Genomic DNA, 21,310 nt, shown 5'->3' with positions numbered 1-21,310 from the left:
GTCACTGGCTAGTGACCTTGACTCTGTCCCTTCTGCTTGCAGGTTTCTTCTCTTCTTGATCCCAGCCTTGGGATCCACCGGACACGCTTCACTGACTGCCTGTCAGCATCTTTCTTCAGGCATCCATAGGAGTCGACGACGAAAACGACGCATCTTCACCCCTATGCACCCGCAGCCTGTGGGCTAGGTAACTTGGGTACTCCGGTGCTCATCAGGATAGTGACTATCCTAGTGTCTAGTTTTCAAGTCTCAACTTCCTAGCTACTCCGGAAGTGTCCTAAATCTACCGTTTTCTAAACTGTACTATTGCTATTGACTTTTACGCGTGAGTGTTTCCACTCTGCACACGAATCCCGTGGGCCTCCCACTTCCTAACTAACGCTAGTATAGTGTGCCCCAGCGATTCCCTAGGCCTAGGCCTATTCTATTTCCGTGACAGTGGTTCTTATACCACTTACTTAGTATATGGTTTGCGTGGCCCCTAGGGCCTAACTGTATTACTTACCTGTGTGACTTAATGTATGCTTAAATAAGACTGTGTTGTTCTTACCTCGAATCTCATAAAGAGTGCTGAGGGTTTGACTAGAATAAATACACTTTATTTTATATATATATATCTGTTGTGGTGTCCTTTCATTTGGTATTCAAGGGATTATATATGGTATCACAGCTGGCTTCACATGCCATTCAGAGTTTAGCCTAAGACTGCTCTTGTCCATGCTACCACTAGGATAGCTGGTCTATAAGGTTGACTTTACAACCAATCACCATAAGGGTATTTGGACTGATATAAGGTGTACACTATAACTAGTGACATCATACATCAGGCCAACTTCTCACACCCCTGAACAAGCAAGACACTGCGGTCTACTCTTCCATCCTTCATGAATATCTGATCAGGATGAGGCAGCATGGAACTGGCCAAGGGATGGAGATGAGAAGCTGCTCTGAGCACCAGCGAAATGCAAGTATGCAAAAAAGAAGTCTCAAAACTGTGTATGTGTCTGTGTGCTCATATACTTGTGCCAGGGTGTACGATGTGTGCATGCATGATGACCTCTGCCCACCCTGTCAATATGCTTGCCCTCACAAAATGGTAATAATTATTTGCACTTTGTGAGCATTCATGGAATGGTGAACATTGCTCAGCCCTTGTAAACCTACTGGCCAGGTATAATGATCATTATATTTGGCAGCCTGTGAGCATCTGTGGGATGATGGCCACTGTCCAGCTGTGCTGGCCCTTGCATAACTGAGGCACTTACTGACGAACAAGTTACTTACCTTCGGTAACGATGTATCTGTAAGAAACATTAGTTAGTTAGATTCCTCACCTTAGAATATCCCCAGGCGTCAGACTGGATCCGGAAGATTTTTCGTCAGCAATATCCCTTGCGCGTCGCTAGGCGTCGTCTGCGGCTCCGCGTCCGTCGTCGGCGTTGTGCGCCGGAATGACGTCGGAGTACTTAGACGCCGCCCTCGCGCGCTGATGTCAGTTCTTGTACATAGCTTTCCGCGCCAGGAACGCAGAGCCATGCAAAGACCGACACTGGTGCCAAAAATAAAATCTAGGGGCCTGAAAAGGATAACCTTAACCCTAGATGTCAGTTCGCAGAACGGGGAGGATGGGTGGGTCGGTGAGGAATCTAACTAACTAATGTTTCTTACAGATACATCGTTACCGAAGGTAAGTAACTTGTTCATCTGAAAGAAACACGTTAGATTCCTCACCTTAGAATAGATACCCAAGCAATACCATCCCCGGTGGTGGGTCTGTGAACCAAGATCACACCAGAAAGTCCTGGAGGACAGAACGGCCAAAGAAGCCATCCCTCCGGACTTGGCTGTCAAGATAATAATGCCTGGCAAACGTGTGTAGCGAAGCCTACGTCGCCGCCTGACAGATGTCCTGCAAAGGGACACCCCGTCCCAAAGTAGTAGTAGCCGCAGTGGCCCGAGTGGAATGGGCGCGCAGCCCAACAGGAGGCTCCTTTTTTGCCAAGGAGTAACAAATCTTGATGCACAAAACGACCCACCGAGAGATGGTCCGTTTGTGCACCGCTTTCCCCTTCTTAGCACCCACGTATCCAACGAAAAGTTGGTCGTCCACCCGGAACTGCTTTGTGCGGTCCAAATAAAAGGAGAGCGCACGTTTTGGGTCCAGACGGTGGAGCCTCTCTTCCTCTTTGGAAGGATGCGGAAAGAAGGTGGGCAAGGTGACAGACTGCCCAAGATGAAATGGAGTCACCACTTTCGGAAGAAAGGAGGGACGAGGCCGAAGGACAACCTTGTCCGGATGAACAGAGAGAAAAGGAGGCTTTGAAGATAAAGCCTGGAGCTCACTCACCCGTCTACCCGAGGTGATGGCTACCAGAAAAGCAGTCTTAAGCGTCAGCAGACGAAGAGGACAATTATGAAGAGGCTCAAAGGGAGCAAACATTAGAAATGTGAGAACGAGATTCAAGTCCCACTGAGGCATTACAAAAGGGACAGGAGGAAACGTGTGAGTAATGCCTTTTAGAAAGCGTGTAACTACAGGGGACTTGAAAAGAGAAGGCTGATCAGGAAGCCGCAAGAAGGCAGAGATGGCAGCAAGATAACCTTTCAGGGTGCCCAGGGCAGAGCCCTGCCGGGCTAAAGAAAGAAGAAACAGTAGAACCTCAGAAAGAGGGGCGGAAAGGGGATCCACAGCCTTTGCTGTGCACCATGCCACAAATTTGTTCCACCGGCAGGCGTATACCGTCTTTGTGGAGGGACGCCTGGCTGCCAGAATGATATCACAGACAGGAGGCAAGTCAAATGGCATCAACTGCCGCCGCTCAATCTCCACGCATGGAGGTGGAGGCTGGACAGGTTCGGGTGGAGGACCGTCCCCTGCTGCTGCGACATCAGATCCTCCCGAAGGGGCAGACGTATCGGAGGATCGGTCAACACACTGAGTAGCTCGGGATACCAGTACCTTCGTGCCCAATCCGGAGCCACCAAGATGATTTGGGCCCGGTCGCGCCTGATCTTCTTCAGCACTCTGGGCAGAAGTGGTATAGGCGGAAAGGCGTACAACAGACCGCAACTCCACTCGTGACGAAAAGCGTCGCCGAGCGAGTGCCGCCTTGGAAATTCCAACGCGCAGAACTGCTGACATTGCGCGTTCTCTTCGGTGGCGAATAGATCTAACCAAGGCTCTCCCCACTGCTGAAAGAGACCTTGCGCCACTTCGGAGTTCAGACGCCATTCGTGATCCATCATGCACCGGCGGCTGAGTTCGTCTGCTCTGGCGTTCAGAGAGCCCGCCAGATGTTGAACCACTAGGGTGACGCCCTGGTGTTCCAGCCATGTCCAGAGGCGCAGAGCCTCCTGACAAAGGGTCCACGACCCCACCCCGCCTTGTTTGTTGCAATACCACATGGCGGTGGTGTTGTCCGTGAACACCTGCATGACACTTCCCCTGACAGAGGGAAGGAAGGCTTTCAGTGCAAGTCGGATCGCTCTCAACTCCAACAGGTTGATGTGGAGACGAGACTCCGCCGGAGACCAGAGGCCTCTGATCTCCGCCTCTCCCATATGGCCACCCGATCCCAGGAGGGACGCATCCGTCACTACGACATGCTCCGGTTGGGGAAGGGAGAGGCTCTTGCCCTTGACCCAAATCGCGGTCCGTGAGCCACCACTGCAACTGCTGTGCAGTGCCCTCCGAGATCAAGACATGGTCGGACAGGTTGCCGTGATGCTGGGCCCACTGAAACTTCAGGTCCCACTGCAGAGCCCGCATGCGCCGCCTGGCGTGATGCACTAGTAGGATGCAGGAGGCCATCAGCCCCAGAAGCCGCAACACTAGCCTGACCGAAACCCAGGATAGAGGCCGAAAGATGGGAATCAGGGCCTGTATATCCCGGACCCGCTGTTCCGGCGGATAGACCCGGAACTGCGCCGAATCGAGAACCGCTCCGATGAAGAGGAGCTTCTGAGAGGGACTCAAGTGTGACTTCGGCACGTTGATGGAAAATCCCAGCAAATGCAGGAGATCCGCCGTAGTCTGGAGGTGGGAGACGACTGTCTGGGGCGAGCCCGCCTTCAACAACCAGTCGTCGAGATAGGGGAAGACTGGGACCCCTGATCTGCGCAGATGAGCTGCGACCACCGCCATCACTTTCGTGAACACCCGAGGGGCACTGGTGAGGCCGAAGGGGAGCACGGTAAACTGAAAGTGCTCTTGGCCCACCGTGAACTGCAGGTAACGCCAGTGGGCCGGCAGGACGGGGATGTGGAAATATGCGTCCTGCAAGTCCAACGCTACCATCCAGTCTCCAGGGTCTAGGGCAGCTAGAACCTGAGCCAAAGTTAACATCTTGAACCTTTCCTTCCGGAGGAAGGCATTGACGTTCCGGAGGTCCAAGATAGGGCGTAGGCCCCCTTTGCCCTTCTTGGGAACCAGAAAGTAGTGGGAATAACAACCACGACCTACGTCTGGGCTCGGAACGCGCTCGACGGCCCCCTTGGCCAAGAGGGCCGAAACTTCCTCGTGGAGAAGATTCAAATGATCCCCCGAGATACGGTGGTGCTGCGGTGGCATGGCTGGAGGGGTCGTCTCGAAGGGGAGGGAGTAGCCCCTTCGGACGATTTGCAGCACCCACCTGTCCGATGTGATGGACCGCCAGTGGAGCAGGTGATGGCGAACCCTGCCGCCCACTGGCGTGGAATGGGCCTGAAAGCTCGGACTAGGAAGGCTTTGAGGCGGATGCTGCCGGGGTGGATGTGGGCTGACCTCGTCATCCTCCAGAACCGCCTCGGCGGAAACCACGTCCGCGCGCAGGTTGGTTCTGCGGCTGGTGGCTAGGCGTACGTGAGGAGGCACCCCTTCCTTGGCCACGAAAGGGGCGAAAAGCGGAAGATTGCGACCGCGGGGCCGAGAGGCCCAAGGACTTGGCCGTAGCCCGGGAGTCCTTAAAGCGATTCAGCGCACTGTCCGCTTTCTCGCCAAAAAGGCGAGTGCCATCAAAGGGCATGTCCATGAGAGTGCTCTGGACATCGCCCGAAAATGACGTGGACCGCAGCCAGGCGTGACGTCTAAGCGCCACTGTGGTAGAAATTGCCCTACCCAGCGAGTCCGTAGTGTCAAGCCCACAGTGGATAGCATGTCGTGCTGCATCCCTCCCATCGGCCAGAGCCTGGGTAAGTCGTGTCCGGACCTCCTCCGGACACAGGGGCAGCACGTCCTCCACCGCATCCCACAGAGAGTGGGAATAACGGTCCAAGAGACAGGCGGTGTTCAAAGACCGCAGGCCCAAACTAAAGGATGAGAACAGCTTCTTGCCAAACTGTTTCAGTCTCTTGGAATCCCGGTCCGGCGGGGCGGTCGGGAAGGAGGATTGGGAGGTAGAGGCCTGGATAACCAGGCTCTCGGGGGTAGGGTGTTGGGACAGAAAACTGGGGTCGCCCGGAGCAGGGCAGTGGCGCCTGGCGACGTTCCTGTCCACAGGAGGAACTGAGGAGGGCTTGGACCAGGTGCCCTGCAGAACGTCAATGAGGGCCTCATTGAATTGCAGCAGAGGCTCAGTGGAGCTTGCTGCAGACTGAAGCACCTCAGTAAGGACGTTAGTCCTCACAGCCACGGCAGGCAGCTCGAGCCCAAGAGCTGCGGCCGCCTTGCGCAGCACCACAGAGAAAGCAGCGCCCTCCTCCGAAGCCACAGTCGGAAGAGAGACGAATCCAGTGTCCGGAGAGGTATCCAGGCCACTGGCCTCCCCCAGTTCATCTGCCCAGTCCTGTGACATTTGAGCCTTAACGGCCATAGGATCCTCGGATCCCTCCCAGTTGTCCCCATCATCCGATTCCTGGTATACAGGAGGAAGGAGCGGAGCCGGGCGATAGACATAATGTGTCTCCAGCGGCGCCGAACGCGGCGTCCATCGACGCCGTATCGGCGCCGGGCCCGGAGCGGGGCTGAACTGGGGCTCGACGTCGAGCGGAGTCGGCGTCGGGGGTGGTACCGGTGTCGACGCCGGCGGAGGAGGCGTGACGAGGTCGACCGGCGTCGGCGGGGACTCGGGAACGGGTCCCTCGGACGCTTGCGGCGCCGAGGCCGGAGCCGTCAACGGCGCCGGGGCCGGAGCCGCCGGCAGGCAAGGCAGCCCAGTCGGGTCCGCGGGGCTCGAAGGCGCGCCAGCGGGCGCCGACGGCGGAGCCAGGCTCCCCATGGCCGAGAGGAAGGCACTGACCTCCGCCGGCGTCGCGTCAGTCCCAGGGACCGGTGGGTATGGGGACTTGCGCTGCGCCTGCGGCTGCGCCGGAGCCGCGGGGGTGCAACCACCCTGACCCTCGGCCGAGTCGCGCGACCGGCGAGGGGAGTCCGAAGAGCGGTGTCGCCTCTTGGACTTCTTGGAATGCTTCGACTTACCCGAAGACTTGGATCCCGACGACCGATGGTGACGTCGGCTGCGGCTCCGCGACCGATCCTTGGACCCCCTCCTGGACCGGGATCGAGAGGCTCGCGGAGCCGAGTGGGGAATCTCGAGAAGCTTACGGGACCGCTCCCATCTAGCCTTCGAGGCCAGGGCCTTGCAGTCCGAACACGACTCCGCGTCGTGGTCGAGGCCCAAGCAGTAAAGGCACCGGCGGTGATGGTCCGTAACCGACATCAGGCGGTTACAGTCAGCACAGGCTTTAAAACCAGGCATCCTACCGGCACCGGAGTCGAGACAGGATCAAAAAGGATCGAAAAAGTTAGTCAAAAAGTGACTAAAGGGGTAGCTCTCCCGGATCTGCGCTTACTGGCGCGGAAAAAAGAAGAACTGACGTCAGCGCGCGAGGGCGGCGTCTAAGTACTCCGACGACGTCATCCCGGCGCACGACGCCGACGACGGACGCGGAGCCGCAGACGACGCCTAGCGACGCGCAAGGGGTATTGCGGACGAAAAATCTTCCGGATCCAGTCTGACGCCTGGGGATATTCTAAGGTGAGGAATCTAACTAACGGGTTTCTTTCAGATATCAGGTGCACATCCATTGAATGATGCTAATTGTTGACCAGGGCGGCCCTTGCATATTGGTGGTAATTCTTGATGGCTTCTGAACATTCTTGCCTGTCATCAGTAAAATGCTGACCCGTTCCCAATTGGGGCAATTATTAGCAAATAGGGGTGCATGCATAACACACTGCCGGCTCGCCTACCTATGTTCAAAAGCTCTCGATCACATAATGGCAGTAGATTTTGGGAATTTGCGGGCCTCCATGGCATAATGCCTATCATGAGTAACATTTCCATCCTGGCATAAAGGTGATCATTCTTGGCATACTGAGACATCTCAGACATGCTGGGCATGACAGAATTGTAGCCATTCTTGAAATACTGTGTGCATCAATGTGACAGTGACACACACCCACAGTATCATAGCTTTCCGAGAAGCAAGGTGGTAAGTGTGAGAAAGTGCCCTCTTTCTGCATGGTTGCCCCCACTTTTTGATGAATTGCTGATGCACTTTGACTGAGTGTGCCCTGGGCTCCTGCTAATCAGGTACCCAGGGCCTATATTCTTTCCCTAAAACTGCATTGAAGCCTAAACCCAATTGGCATTTCTGGCCACAGGTCAGTCCCTGGTAAATGGTACCACAGGTACCCAGGGCACTGTGACCAAATGGGCTGCAGCACTTATTGCGCCAACCTTAGAGGTCCTGTACCACTACACTCACACACTGCCTTTGCAGACTGCGTGTTTTGGTGCAGAACAAAGTGAAGAGTCGACATGGCACACATCTCTGTGTGCCATGCCTACAACCCACTGCCCAGGCATAGGTCACTCACCCCTCTAGCTGGGTGCACTATACCAGTGGTGAGGGTACAGGTGCATGAGCCCTGTACCCCTACAGTGTCTAAGTCCATTCTTAGACATTGTAAGTGCAGTGCTGCCATTAAGAGTACATGGTGCTGGGAGTTTGTCATTAGGAACTCCACAGCACCATAATGGCTACACTGAAAACTGAGAAGTTTGGTATCAAACATCTCAGCACATTAAACCTACACTGATGCCAGTGTGGGATTTAATGAAAAATGCACACAGAGGGCATCTTAGAGATGCCCCCTGAAAACAAACCTACCACTAGTGTCAAGGCTGAGTGGCTGCTTTCAGCTGCCACCACCAGACATGTTTCTCGACCCCTAGGTTGAGATCCTGCTGCTCTCTGGGGCCTGAAACAATGCATATCATGGGACGAGGTGCCAAGCCTCCTCCCCCAGGATGGGCAGTGTGAGAAGTTGGCCTGATGTATGATGTCACTAGTTATAGTGTACACCTTATATCAGTCCAAATACCCTTATGGTGATTGGTTGTAAAGTCAACCTTATAGACCAGCTATCCTAGTGGTAGCATGGACAAGAGCAGTCTTAGGCTAAACTCTGAATGGCATGTGAAGCCAGCTGTGATACCATATATAATCCCTTGAATACCAAATGAAAGGACACCACAACAGATATATATATAAAATAAAGTGTATTTATTCTAAGCAAACCCTCAGCACTCTTTATGAGTTTAGAGGTAAGTACAACACAGTCTTATTAATGCATACAGTAAGTCACACAGGTAAGTAATACAGTTAGGCCCTAGGGGCCACGCAAACCATATACTAAATAAGTGGTATAAGAACCACTGTCACGGAAATAGAATAGGCCTAGGCCTAGGGAATCGCTGGGGCTACACTACACTAGCGTTAGTTAGGGAGTGGGAGGCCCACGGGATTCGTGTGCAGAGTGGAAACACTCACGCGTAATGCGTAAAAGTCAATAGCAATGTTACAGTTTAGAAATAGATAGATTTAGGACACTTCCGGAGTAGCTAGGAAGTTGAGACTTGAAAACTAGACACTAGGATAGTCACTATCCTGATGAGCACCGGAGTACCCAAGTTACCTAGCCCACAGGCTGCGGGTGCATAGGGGTGAAGATGCGTCGTTTTCGTCGTCGACTCCTATGGATGCCTGAAGAAAGATGCTGACAGGCAGTCAGGGGAGAGTGTCCGGTGGATCCCAAGGCTGGGATCACGAAGAGAAGAAACCTGCAAGCAGAAGGGACAGAGTCAAGGTCACTAGCCAGTGACCACGTGGAACCAGGAAGGAACCAGGCGATGTCGTGAAGAGTTGCAGGTGAAGGTGAAGCTTGTCGCTGGAGCCAGGAGGACCAGGAAGCGTCGAGGACGACCAGGACCAGGAGGCGAGCTGTCCCACGAAGGCTCTTGCTGTCGGCGGCGTCGAAGTTGGACTAGGACTCACCAAGCCTTGGCAAGCGGAACCCACGAAGAACAAGGGACTTGCTTCTGGTGCAGACCAGGAAGGTCTGGGGTGCTTCTTCTTTGCAGAGAAGCGGGAGCCAGTCTGGAGGAGCCAAACCAGCGCAGAAGATTTTAGGGAGCGTCGTCACAAAGGCCACTAGCCAGCGGGCAAGCAACCGGACAGACGCGGCAAGCAGGAAAATGCTGAAGGGCCCCACGCAGGACTCGTGGAGTGTGGGGGGCTGGTCTTCGGTGCAGATGGTGCTTGGGGTTGGGGCTTCTCAATCCCCGGTGCACAACTTCGAGGGTACCTCAGAAGCTGCGCTGTAAGTTACTAGCCACTTTTCCCAGGTAGCCGGTCCCACGTCGCTCGTCGCCTCCACGGATCTCAGCTCTGCTGCAGATGTGGATGAGGGTCGGAGAAGTCTGGAAATCAAGGCTCTGGTCGGGCTCTGCAGTCGGTTCCTCGTCGAACGTTTCACAAAGCAAAGGGTAGTCACTTGATGGTGCCTGTTTGCACAGGGTAGCCACTCCTTGGCTACAAGGGAGATTCTTCAGTCTTCTTCTTTCGTCGAATGTCGAAGGTCCAGAGTTTCTGTTCAGTTTTGCAGGTTCAGGATAATCTAAAGTCTTGAGGCCCAACTCCCACTCTTATACTAATCTGGGGGGCTGGGATACCTGCTAGGTCACGCCTTATGGGTGGGACCTGGGAGGGGGTGGTTACACCCACTTCCCTTTGTCCAGTTTCGCGCCAGAGCTGGGGCTGGAGTGCCCCAGCGCCGGTTTGAACTGGACTATGCAAGGAACACCTTGTGTGCCCCAGGCATGTCTCATTCCTTTCAGCCCACCCTGCCCCAATACACTAAAGGCTGTCTGGGGAGGTGCTAGCACCTCCCCAAGCAGGAAACCTATTGTCCAGGCCTCCCTGGCTGGGATCCCTCCCAGCAGCAGGAGGTCAGACTTGTGTCGTGGCAGCAGCATCCATTTTGTGATGCTGAGGCTTTGGTCAGAGGCTAACAGTTGAAGTATGATTTTAACATGTCTTTCCCTCTAGAAGGGGGGAATAATATTCTCATGTCCAGAAATGGCATGGGGGTATTATTCCCGAGTGTTAGACACCTTACACGACATGCTTTGATAAAGCCAAACCATAGTTACCATAACCGTCTAAGATTATAAGGCACTTTAAGAGTATATGGTAGGCTATATCATAGAACAGCTATAAGGACATGGTTCCGAAAGCTGCAGACAGGCTCAGCTCATGCTAGAGCACCATCTCACATGGTACCAAGCACTCTGCCTCCAGGATTGTCAAGGCCTGCCATAGGAGTGACTGATAGGTACACATGTGTCTATATGTAAGTTAGGTATAGGAATACTACACCTAAGCAAGGGGTGATTACACGACCTTGCCCCAGCTGAGTGATCAGCCAGTTGTGTCAAAATGGAAGGCCAGGCCAGGGGTGGCACAATACATGCTGCAGCCCCTGGTAGGCCTAGGGTACACCTATGCCCTGGGTACCTAGGGTACACTGTACAGGGGCCAATAAGGTGATCCTATCCAAATGGGTTATGCACCTAAAGTACATAGTAGTAATTTAGAGAGAGAACAGCAGGGCTGTGGGTCTGATTAGCAGGCCCACAGCCACATCTAAGTCGTAAACCAGTAAAGCAAAAGCAAAAAGTGGGGGTGAACATAGAAAGCAGACCCTACTCTCCTACACAACCCCCCCCCAAACTTAGGGACATTAAACTAACCTTGACCAGTTGAGTCTTCATGTTCTAAGTGGAAATATCTGGAGAGTCCATCTGCATTGGCATGGTCAGTCCCAGGTCTATGTTCCACTGTGAAGTCCATCCCCTGTAGGGAAATGGACCACCTAAGAAGTTTGGGATTTTCACCCTTCATCTGATTTAGCCACAAGAGGGGCTTATGGTCTGTCTGAATCTTGAAGTGAGTGCCAAACAAGTATGGCCTCAGCTTCTTCAGGGCCCAAACCACAGCAAAGGCCTCCCTCTCAATAGCTGACCAACGTTTCTCTCTAGGGGTCAGCCTTCTACTTATAAAAGCAATGGGCTGGTCTTGACCATCTACATTCAGTTGTGAAAGAACAGCTCCCACACCTAACTCAGAAGCATCTGTCTGGACAATGAACTCTTTGGAGTAGTCTGGACTTTTCAGAATAGGTGCACTGCACATGGCCTGCTTCAGGTCATCAAATGCTTTTTGACAGCTTGCTGTCCACTGAACTTTCTTTGGCATCTTCTTGGAGGTCAAGTCATTAAGTGGTGTCACTATGGACCCATAGTTCTTAACAAACTTTCTGTAGTACCCAGACAGGCCCAAGAAAGCTCTGACCTGAGTCTGGGTAGTTGGAGGAGCCCAGTCCTTTATGGTCTGGATCTTGCTCTCCAGTGGTTGAACCTGACCCCCACCAACTAGGTGGCCCAGGTATACAACCTTGCTCTGCCCTATCTGGCACTTAGTGGCCTTGATAGTGAGGCCTGCCTTTTGCAGGGCCTCTAAAACATTCCTCAGGTGGACCAGGTGATCCTCCCAGGTGGAGCTAAAGACAGCAATATCATCAAGATAAGCTGCACAATAATCATCCAACCCAGTAAGGACTTGATTCACCAGCCTTTGGAAAGTGGCAGGTGCATTCTTCAAACCAAAGGGCATTACCACAAATTGATAATGTCCTCCTGGGGTCGAGAAAGCAGTTTTGGCCTTTGCACTCTCAGCTAGTCTGATTTGCCAGTAGCCTGCTGTTAGGTCAAATGTGCTCAAAAACTTAGCAGCTGCCAGTCTGTCAATGAGCTCATCTGCCCTAGGTATTGGGTGGGCATCTGTCCTAGTGACAGCATTGAGACCTCTGTAATCCACGCAAAACCTCATCTCTCTCTTACCATCTTGGGTGTGAGGTTTTGGCACAAGGACTACAGGACTAGCCCAAGGGCTCTCTGAAGGTTCAATGACTCCCAGCTCCAACATCTTTTGTACCTCAACTTTTATGCAGTCCCTGACATGGTCAGGTTGCCTGTAGATTTTACTCTTCACAGGCAGACTGTCACCAGTGTCCACCTCATGGGTGCACCAGTTTGTCTGACTTGGGGTCAGAGAGAACATATGTCTGTAGGCCTGCAGAACTTGTCTGCAGTCCTGTTGCTGATGGACAGTGAGGCTGTCAGAAAAGACCACACCATCAACTGAGCCATCATCAGGGTTCTGAGTCAACAGGTCTGGGAGAGGGTCACTCTCTTCCTCCTGCCCCTCATCTGTAGCCATGAGTAGCCCCATGTCTGCCCTGTCAACATATGCCTTCAATCTGTTGACATGAAGCACCCTGTGGGGGCTTCTGGGAGTCCCAAGGTCCACCAAGTAGGTGACTTCTCCCTTTTTCTCAACAATAGTGTGGGGTCCAGACCATTTGTCTTGGAGTGCTGCTGGGGCCACTGGCTCCAACACCCACACTTTCTGTCCTGGCTGGTAAACAGTCAGTACAGCCTTTTGGTCATGCCAAGCTTTTTGGAGTTCTTGGCTTGCCTCAAGGTTTTTAGAAGCCTTCTTCATATACTCTGCCATCCTGGAGCGGAGACCAAGTACATAATCCACTATGTCTAGTTTGGGTTGTCTGAGAGGTCTCTCCCATCCTTCCTTCACCAAACACAGGGGTCCTCTTACAGGATGCCCAAACAAAAGCTCAAAAGGGCTGTAGCCAACCCCCTTTTGTGGGACCTCTCTGTAAGCAAACAGAAGGCAGGGTAAAAGGATGTCCCATCTTCGCCTAAGCTTGTCTGGTAATCCTTTTATCATTCCCTTTAGGGTCTTGTTGAATCTCTCAACAAGCCCATTGCACTGTGGGTGATAGGGTGTGGTGAACTTATAGTTAACACCACACTCCTTCCACATTGCAGTCAAGTATCCTGACATAAAGTTGGCACCTCTGTCAGAAATGACCTCCTTTGGAAAGCCCACTCTGGAGAATACTCCAAGCAGGGCCCTTGCCACAACAGGAGCTGTTGTGGTCCTCAGGGGAATTGCTTCTGGGTACCTGGTGGCATGGTCCACTATCACCAGTATGAATCTGTGCCCAGATGCTGTTTGTGGGTCCATTGGTCCTACAATATCTATGCCCACTCTTTCAAAGGGGACCCCCACCACAGGTAGTGGTATGAGGGGGGCCTTTGTGGTGCCACCTGATTTGCCACTGGCTTGGCAGGTGACACAGGAGCGACAAAACTCCTTAGTATCTTCTGACATATGGGGCCAGTGAAAGTGAGGGACAAGCCTGTCCCAAGTCTTGTTCTGGCCTAAATGTCCTGCAAGGGGAATATCATGGGCCAAGGTTAGAAGGAAGCCCCTGAACTTCAGTGGTATGACCAACCTCCTGGATGCACCAGGCTTGGGGTCTCTAGCCTCTGAGTACAGTAGCCCTTCATCCCAATACACTCTATGGGTACCTTGAGCATTCCCTGCAGCCTCAGCAGCAGCCAGCTGTCTGAGGGGTTCAAGAGAGGGGCAGTCTAATTGAGCCTGCCTCAGATCTGCCCTGGAAGGTCCCCCTGTCCCAAGAAACTCAACCTGATCAGGTTCAAGTTCTTCTAGGACAGTTCCTTCAGGGCTCTCAGAATCATCCTCCTGGGAGGGCTGATCCACCACCTGAGGCAGGGGGGAAGGCACAGCCTTAACCCTACTGCTCTTTCTCTTGGAGTGTGACTGGTCCATAGTTTCAGGATCCAGCACTTGTTCAGTGTTGCACTTTTTGGCCTGTGACCTGGTCACAGCAAGGACATGTGCATCTATCCCCAGCATTTCTGCATGGGTCCTATACTCCACTTCAGACCAAACTGAAGTTTCAAGATCATTGCCCAGTAAACACTCTACAGGAAGGTCTGAACTAACAACAACTTTCTTGAGGCCAGTTACCCCTCCCCAGGAGAAGTTAACAATAGCCACACTATGGGAGGTAGTGGCATTGCTAGCGTTGGTCACTAGGTAATTCTCACCTAGTATGATCTGTCCAGGGTCCACAAAAGCAGGTGTCACCATTGTGACACTAGCCCCAGTGTCCCTGTAGGCCTGAGCCATTCTTTGGTTGATAAAAGGTGTCTGTCTGTACTTGCCCAGGTTACTGGGGCCTACAGTAGAGGACAAAGCTAAGTCCCCATCACAGATCAGGACAGCCTGAGTAGGCACTCTGACTAGGCCAGAATCCTCCTCAGTTCCCAGGGTTAACCCTACTACACCCTTTTGCTGGGAACCACCACTTACAGCTGAACTAGGGGGTACAGTTGCCTTAGGGGCAATGGTGGCTGGGGGCTTATCCTTTTTGGTGCACTCACTAAACCAATGTGAGGTAGACTTACAATAGTTGCACCATGGTTTCTTTTGGCCTTCTTTCTTCTTATCCTTTTTGGAACCACCCTCCCCCTGAGCCTTTTGGGGGCCTGGTGAAGACTTCTGGTCTTTTTGTTTCTGCTCATTACCCTTCTGGTCTGCCTTTTTCTGATCACCGCCCTGGTTCTGGTTTTTCTGCTTAACTCTAGTCCTGACCCATCTATCTGCCTTCTTTCCCAATTCTTGGGGAGAAGTCAGATCAGAATCAATCAGGTGTTGATGCAATAGCTGGTTTTGACAGTTGTTAAGTATTTGTTCTCTCATGATCAAATTATACAATCCTGTATAGTCCTTAACCTTACTTCCCAATAGCCAGCCTTCCAGAGCCTTAGTGGCACAATCTACAAAGTCAGTCCAGTCCTGAGTCTGTGTCTTCTGGGTATCCCTGAACAACAACCTGTATTGTTCAGTGGTTAGGCCAAACCCATCAATCAGAGCACTCTTCAGGACAGTGTAATTATCTGCATCCTCATCACTAACTGTGAGGAGCTTGTCTCTTCCTTTCTCAGAGAAGGAGAGCCACAAGATAGCTGCCCACTGACTTTGGGGTACCTGCTGTACTTTGCAAGCTCTCTCCAAAGCAGTTATCCATTTGTGGATGTCATCCCCACACTTGTAGGGAGGGACAATCTTGCTCAGGTTTCTATTATCATAGTGCCTGTCTCTATCTCTAGGAATGTTGCTGCCACCAGTGGGTTCTAACCCACTTAACTTTTGTTCTCTAGCCAGAGCAAGCTTCTCTTTGGCAAGGGCAAGTTCTTCCCTCTGAATCCTCAGATTAGCCTCCCTCATTCTGGCTGCATGCTCCTTTCTCTCAGGTGAAGTCATTCCCCTGTGAGAGGAAGCATTAGAGGTGTTAGAGACATGGGAGTGGATGGATTCCCTTGAAGGGGATCTGTCCCTCCTGCTTCTCTGTGAATGTCTACTTGTGGGTCTGTATGGGGGGACCCCATGCAAACTCCCATGTAAACTTAAGTTAGCCTGGCTAAGTCTCCTTACTTGGCTCTGGCTGTCTACCTCCCCATCTGAAGGCCCATCTGACTCCTCTGTGGTGGGTAGACCCTCCTCTGCGCCTAGGGCACCTTCCTGTGATGCCCTCTGAGCATCATACTCCTCTAGGAGTTGTCTTAACTGAAGGAGGGTAGGGTTTGCACCCTGTTTTATTCCTCTGGAGGTACACAATTGTCTCATCTCCTGGAATGTTAAGGTATCATACCTAGAGGGGGTCTTCTGCAGACCTGCCCCTCCTGAGAGAGCATCTACTTGATCTCCTCCCAGAGGCATGATCTAGTGAGGGTGTGGTGTGTGCACCTACCTACACTAGTTGTATCTACTAAACCTTTCTAGTAGTTGTAGTCAGGGTGTGTTATTCCCTTCAACCTACAACTACAAAGTCCAGTAGGACTTAAGTATAATAATCTATGTTATATGTACCTAGACAATATCTGTGTGATCTTTCAATTTAGTATCTCAAGATTACAATGGTATTACAACAGCAAGCTCAGATCCCAACCGCTGCTCACCAATGTGAGAAGTTGGCCTGATGTATGATGTCACTAGTTATAGTGTACACCTTATATCAGTCCAAATACCCTTATGGTGATTGGTTGTAAAGTCAACCTTATAGACCAGCTATCCTAGTGGTAGCATGGACAAGAGCAGTCTTAGGCTAAACTCTGAATGGCATGTGAAGCCAGCTGTGATACCATATATAATCCCTTGAATACCAAATGAAAGGACACCACAACAGATATATATATAAAATAAAGTGTATTTATTCTAAGCAAACCCTCAGCACTCTTTATGAGTTTAGAGGTAAGTACAACACAGTCTTATTAATGCATACAGTAAGTCACACAGGTAAGTAATACAGTTAGGCCCTAGGGGCCACGCAAACCATATACTAAATAAGTGGTATAAGAACCACTGTCACGGAAATAGAATAGGCCTAGGCCTAGGGAATCGCTGGGGCTACACTACACTAGCGTTAGTTAGGGAGTGGGAGGCCCACGGGATTCGTGTGCAGAGTGGAAACACTCACGCGTAATGCGTAAAAGTCAATAGCAATGTTACAGTTTAGAAATAGATAGATTTAGGACACTTCCGGAGTAGCTAGGAAGTTGAGACTTGAAAACTAGACACTAGGATAGTCACTATCCTGATGAGCACCGGAGTACCCAAGTTACCTAGCCCACAGGCTGCGGGTGCATAGGGGTGAAGATGCGTCGTTTTCGTCGTCGACTCCTATGGATGCCTGAAGAAAGATGCTGACAGGCAGTCAGGGGAGAGTGTCCGGTGGATCCCAAGGCTGGGATCACGAAGAGAAGAAACCTGCAAGCAGAAGGGACAGAGTCAAGGTCACTAGCCAGTGACCACGTGGAACCAGGAAGGAACCAGGCGATGTCGTGAAGAGTTGCAGGTGAAGGTGAAGCTTGTCGCTGGAGCCAGGAGGACCAGGAAGCGTCGAGGACGACCAGGACCAGGAGGCGAGCTGTCCCACGAAGGCTCTTGCTGTCGGCGGCGTCGAAGTTGGACTAGGACTCACCAAGCCTTGGCAAGCGGAACCCACGAAGAACAAGGGACTTGCTTCTGGTGCAGACCAGGAAGGTCTGGGGTGCTTCTTCTTTGCAGAGAAGCGGGAGCCAGTCTGGAGGAGCCAAACCAGCGCAGAAGATTTTAGGGAGCGTCGTCACAAAGGCCACTAGCCAGCGGGCAAGCAACCGGACAGACGCGGCAAGCAGGAAAATGCTGAAGGGCCCCACGCAGGACTCGTGGAGTGTGGGGGGCTGGTCTTCGGTGCAGATGGTGCTTGGGGTTGGGGCTTCTCAATCCCCGGTGCACAACTTCGAGGGTACCTCAGAAGCTGCGCTGTAAGTTACTAGCCACTTTTCCCAGGTAGCCGGTCCCACGTCGCTCGTCGCCTCCACGGATCTCAGCTCTGCTGCAGATGTGGATGAGGGTCGGAGAAGTCTGGAAATCAAGGCTCTGGTCGGGCTCTGCAGTCGGTTCCTCGTCGAACGTTTCACAAAGCAAAGGGTAGTCACTTGATGGTGCCTGTTTGCACAGGGTAGCCACTCCTTGGCTACAAGGGAGATTCTTCAGTCTTCTTCTTTCGTCGAATGTCGAAGGTCCAGAGTTTCTGTTCAGTTTTGCAGGTTCAGGATAATCTAAAGTCTTGAGGCCCAACTCCCACTCTTATACTAATCTGGGGGGCTGGGATACCTGCTAGGTCACGCCTTATGGGTGGGACCTGGGAGGGGGTGGTTACACCCACTTCCCTTTGTCCAGTTTCGCGCCAGAGCTGGGGCTGGAGTGCCCCAGCGCCGGTTTGAACTGGACTATGCAAGGAACACCTTGTGTGCCCCAGGCATGTCTCATTCCTTTCAGCCCACCCTGCCCCAATACACTAAAGGCTGTCTGGGGAGGTGCTAGCACCTCCCCAAGCAGGAAACCTATTGTCCAGGCCTCCCTGGCTGGGATCCCTCCCAGCAGCAGGAGGTCAGACTTGTGTCGTGGCAGCAGCATCCATTTTGTGATGCTGAGGCTTTGGTCAGAGGCTAACAGTTGAAGTATGATTTTAACATGTCTTTCCCTCTAGAAGGGGGGAATAATATTCTCATGTCCAGAAATGGCATGGGGGTATTATTCCCGAGTGTTAGACACCTTACACGACATGCTTTGATAAAGCCAAACCATAGTTACCATAACCGTCTAAGATTATAAGGCACTTTAAGAGTATATGGTAGGCTATATCATAGAACAGCTATAAGGACATGGTTCCGAAAGCTGCAGACAGGCTCAGCTCATGCTAGAGCACCATCTCACATGGTACCAAGCACTCTGCCTCCAGGATTGTCAAGGCCTGCCATAGGAGTGACTGATAGGTACACATGTGTCTATATGTAAGTTAGGTATAGGAATACTACACCTAAGCAAGGGGTGATTACACGACCTTGCCCCAGCTGAGTGATCAGCCAGTTGTGTCAAAATGGAAGGCCAGGCCAGGGGTGGCACAATACATGCTGCAGCCCCTGGTAGGCCTAGGGTACACCTATGCCCTGGGTACCTAGGGTACACTGTACAGGGGCCAATAAGGTGATCCTATCCAAATGGGTTATGCACCTAAAGTACATAGTAGTAATTTAGAGAGAGAACAGCAGGGCTGTGGGTCTGATTAGCAGGCCCACAGCCACATCTAAGTCGTAAACCAGTAAAGCAAAAGCAAAAAGTGGGGGTGAACATAGAAAGCAGACCCTACTCTCCTACAGGCAGGGTTCACGAAGGGGAAGCTTCAAAGGCTTGCCGCCTTTGTGAACTTCCCCAGGCCACTTGCTGCTTTCAGCAACTGGTCCCCACTGGTTCTGACCCCAACTTTGGGCAGGAGAACCAGCAGGAAAAACAAGTGAGGAAAAGAGGTGTGCTCACCTCTGCAAACTCCATCCCTCAGGTGGGGGAGGTGAGGTGAAGCACAACTCTCAGTCCACGCCATATTGAAGATGGGGGGGACTCAGCCAACCAGGGACAGACACATGCCCCCCTGCAACCGGGGGGTGGCATAACAGGGGGTGTACCCCCCCAGGGAAGGGACCCATTGGACCCTGCCTTTTACCTACCTGTAACACCCCTAACTCTAGTATTTAGGGGCACCCCTAAACATTGCTTCCTCAGACAGGAACTTGCAACAAGAAAAGAAGAAGGAATGAACAGCCATGTTGAAGCTAACAAGAGGAAGACACCCACTGACTTGGCCCCAGCCCTACCGGCCTGTCTCCACCTCAAACCTGCTCCTGCGAAATCCCGGTGTGTCCTGCAGCCAGCAACCTCGAAAACCCAGGAGGACCTGCCTGCCTTCAAGCACAAAGACTTTGTCTCCCTTGATCACCGGATTTGTTCACCTGCAACCTCTGGCTCCGGCCAGACACCGCGAATCCCCCCCACTCTGCACCCTCCGCCCACGGCCCAAGCTCGAGTGGGCAAACACCACGAGGAGGTCACCCTGGCGATACTGACCCGAGATCCGGCGACCCCTGACCTGCCTCAAGCCTCCAGCAGTCGCCTGCAGCCGGAATCCAGAAAGCCCCCCTAACCGCGACCAAGAGCTGGTAAGAAGACCAGACCCCAAAAGGCACCCCTGCACCCGACGCCCCACGGCCTTGTGTGTCCAAACCGATGGTGCCTAACCAACCCCTAACTTCCCAACTTACCTCTTGAAGTGGTGGTCGCACCCAGAAGACCTTCGTCCCCAAGCCTGAAGGGTCTTTCCAAACCAGAGGTTCTCCACTGAAAACAACAGAGCGGCCGACGTCTAAACAGCATTCTGCACCCGGCTGCCCTAGTGCTGCTGAGGGTGCACCTTTGGTGCTACTTTGTTTCCCCATTTGCCCTGAGCTAAAGTCCAGGAGCATTGCTCCCACAGCCAAGTGGCCAGCTAGTCAGTAGCCACCAACCGGAGGCCCCCTATCCCCCATTGGATAACATTGGGCCTCAGCACAATGCACCCAGCCACTCTAGTGCCGCTGAGGGTGTAACTAGAGTGCATCCTTGACCCTGGGGGACCCTTGAGTCTACCCCCAGAACCTCAACTCCCACTACCAAATTCTTACCTCAAAACCGATTTTCCTCCATAGGATAACATTGGCTGTTTTTCTGTGAAAAGATTTTTAGTGTGGAGTTTGAGAAACCAAATAAATTATTTTAAAATTGCATAATCTAACGATTTTCAGGAAATGTCCCAGAGTAGTATCTAGGTATACTACTCTGTGTAAGACTAGTAATCTCAAAAGTTACTTACCTGCTATTTTACTGAAAAGCCAATTCAATTCTATGAACTGCATTTAGTAAGTATTGCATTTCTATGTAGCCACACTGTAAATCAAACCAAAGTGCATATACAAGTATCATTCAAACTGTATTCCAATTGCATTACTACTGTGAAGTATTTATTGCTTACCTGAGCCAGTCTTGCTTGGTTCTGGAAAAAAAATAACTAAAAGAATATTTTTATACAAAAACAATTGGTCTGAAGTTCAGTCTATGAGTGTGTGAATTAATTTGCTGACTGAGTGTACAACAAATGCTTAACACTGTCCTCTGGTACTGCCTTACTGCTCGACCACACTACCACAAATAGAGAGTAAGGTTCTATCTAACTTTCCCTTAGCCTACCTTTGGGGTTCCACTGGACTTTGTGCACACTATACCTCACTTTGGTATAGTATTTACAGAGCCAGCTTCGAACAGTAAGTCATGCTACATAATGCACATCCACTGCATAATGGACCCCACACCTGGCATAAAGTACAACCTGGCAGTATGAGAGTATTCTTTATTTGCCAATCATGACCATAAAAGATAAAAGAAAAGCCATTACATTTACAGTATTGGGGTAATTCTTGCAGTACTCTTAGCATACAGTGGACACTGGTGGTAACTGACATTTTGCACCCATACTTGTTGTATTGGTAACCTCTGTACTCTGGTGGTAAATTATGTAATTCTGTCTGCATGCACATCATGATGGTGCTCACCATCGCATAATGCTAGCCTTTTTTACAGTTTGGTACTTCTGGGCATGGTGTAGGCAGCCACAGTTTGATAGTGCCAAGAAGCTACTATAAGCGGGTATGAATACATTAAAGTTGAAGAGTGGAAGTAA

At 51.8% G+C, this 21,310-nt stretch overlaps 1 protein-coding gene across 1 annotated transcript in view; it reads right to left on the bottom strand.

Annotated features, from left to right (window-relative positions):
* The window catches only part of XRN1 (5'-3' exoribonuclease 1), a 1,184,094-nt gene that overhangs the window by 195,046 nt on the left and 967,738 nt on the right, over window positions 1-21,310 (bottom strand). The gene's annotated exons all lie outside the window — the stretch shown is intronic.

The sequence above is a fragment of the Triturus cristatus genome, chromosome 11 (genome assembly GCF_964204655.1).
Source record: "Triturus cristatus chromosome 11, aTriCri1.1, whole genome shotgun sequence".
Classification (NCBI taxonomy): domain Eukaryota; kingdom Metazoa; phylum Chordata; class Amphibia; order Caudata; family Salamandridae; genus Triturus; species Triturus cristatus.
This window is presented reverse-complemented; position numbering and strand designations above follow the sequence as displayed.